The 2,433-nt window shown below is 43.2% G+C and overlaps 1 protein-coding gene across 1 annotated transcript in view; it reads right to left on the bottom strand.

Annotated features, from left to right (window-relative positions):
- miga1 (mitoguardin 1) overlaps window positions 1–2,433 on the bottom strand; it is an 87,083-nt gene that overhangs the window by 42,720 nt on the left and 41,930 nt on the right. The window lies entirely within an intron of this gene.

The raw sequence follows: 2,433 nt of genomic DNA, 5'->3' as shown, positions 1-2,433 counted from the left end.
CAGAGGAGCAGGAAAGTTGACGTTTCGGTTCGGGACCCTTCTTCAGAGAAAGGGTCTGAAGAAGCATCCCGAGCCCGAAGCGTCAACTTTCCTGCTCCTCTGATGCTGCCTGGCCACTGTGTTCCTCCAGCTCCACACTGTGTTATCTCTGACTCCAGCATCTGCAGTTCTTACTATCTCTGAGTGAGACATATTTCTGAGATTCTCCATCTTGCACAGTTTAAACTACTGTTCGGTAAGTCAACTCCAAATAGTGGCTGGGGGGGCCTCATTTACATGAAAAATGATAAAATCAAAAGGAAAGGAGATGGTAGAATTTCTGGTTAGTGATGGGCTTGATTGTTACCAGAAAATAAAGGAAGGAACAGAATATGTGAATGTCATATTGTACCAAGGAACCACAAAAGCGTAAGGCAACTTGATAAGAGAACAAACTTAAAGGCTTTGTTTCTTAATGAACGAAGCATTCAGAATAAGATAGATGACACAAGTCGAGGTAAGTCAATGTCACAAGGACTTTAACCTAGTTAAGGGAGAGGAAGAGCTCAGCAAAGGTTATTAAAGTTTCCAGAACAAGTGAAAAGGCAGAGAGTATGGAAAGGGTCAGGAATCTATCTACAGGCACAGCAGATAAGGGGACAACTATTAGAAGGGGGTCAGTCAATGCAGAAAAAAAGTGGGAGATGGAATAGAATGTGGGAAAGTGTGAGGTTATGCACTTTAGTTGGAAGACTAGAGGCGTAGATTATTTTCTAAATGGGGAAAGGCTTCAGAAATCTGATCCAGAAAGGGATTCAGAAGACAACAAGGCGTAGAGCTGGATGAACGCAGCAGGCCAAGCAGCATCATAGAAGCAGGAAGGCTGACGTTTCGGGGATTCAGGAGTCCTAGTTCAGAATTCTCTTATGGAAAACATGTAGGTTCAGTGGCAGTTAGGAAGGCAAATGCAGTGTTATTCATTTCCAGAATACAAGGGCGCAGATGTACTGTATAAGACTCTGGTCAGACCACATTTAGAATATTATGAGCAGTTTTGGACCCTGTATCTAAGGAAGGATGTGCTGGAGGGATCCATAAGAGGTTTACAGGAATGATCCTGAGAACGAAGGGTTTGTCATATGAGGAGTGATTTAGCACTCTGGGTCTGTACTCAATGGAGTTTAGAAGGGCAAAGGGGGATCTGATTGAAATTTACAGAATACTTAGAGGCCTGGATAGAATGGACATGGAGAAGGTGTTTCCACTAGGAGAGACCAGGACCCAAGGACACAGCCTCAGAGTGAAGGGATGACCCTTTAGAATTTCTTCTGCAGGAGGGTGGTGAATCTCTCAGAAGGCTGTGGAGGCCAAGTCATTGAGTGTCTTTAATACAGAGATAGATAGGTTCTTGATTTATCAGGGGATCAAGGGTTACAGGGAGAAGACAGGGCAATGGGGGTTGCAAAACATATCAGACATTATTGAATGTCAGAGCAGGGTCAATGGCCAAATGGCCTAATGGCCTAATTCTGCCCCCAGTCTTGTGGTCTTATGGCTGGAGTATTGAAATGGAGAAAGGAACAGAGACGTATAGAAATATGTTCAAATCTTGCACTTTATAAAAAAAACTGTGTACTTGGGAACATTATGTCCTCTCTATACTCCTCAGCACCATGTGCTCCTGTCATATTAAGTTCTTCTGATAGCTTGTAATTTGGCACTCCTGTGTTTGTCCTAACGAGTGCACGATGAAAAACAATAAGTCTCTCTTTTCGTTGATGTATATAGACTTTCAATCTTTCCCCATGTGTAGGTATGTGTGTGTGGGTGCCTGTGTGCACGCATGCATGAGTGAGACAGGTGAGTGGATGACTGTAGAAAACTCCAAGATCTCTTGTAAATAATACCACACTTCAACAGATCACAGAGAAATACTGATACACTGCAAAATGATTCCTTGAAAATGCTCACTTACTTGTGGGAACCTTTTCTCAAATAGTGACACACTCCTGCATTGCCCTTATTAGTGTCAACACAAACACATAGCAAATACTAGCAGTCTCCTAAAGATCCTTGCAATAGTATAAGGGGTTAGGTCTGACTATGATCTGCTAATAACTCAATATATTGATACCATACACCAAGTGATGAAATGTCACATGACCTTGTTCTCGCAGCCTTGTGGCAAAATGAAGCGAAAGTGTTTCTTAACAAAATTAATTGGGGCTGGGGATCAGTTAGCTCAGTTGGCTGGACAGCTATTTTTCATCAGGCTTCACTGGAGAGGATACAAGAAACATCCCAGCTATAGCTGCAAATATGGAAATAAAAGGGAGGCATAGAGAGATACAGATTGACCTGGGGGAGACAGAAGGAGACACACAGAGAGACAGAGGGAGACACAGGGAGACAATTAGAGAGACAGAGGGAGACACAGATTGACCCGGGGGAGAC

This window comes from Rhincodon typus, chromosome 10 (assembly GCF_021869965.1).
Source record: "Rhincodon typus isolate 14 chromosome 10, sRhiTyp1.1, whole genome shotgun sequence".
Taxonomy (NCBI): domain Eukaryota; kingdom Metazoa; phylum Chordata; class Chondrichthyes; order Orectolobiformes; family Rhincodontidae; genus Rhincodon; species Rhincodon typus.
Note: the sequence above shows the minus strand (reverse complement) of the source record. Positions and strands in the feature narration are given on the sequence as shown.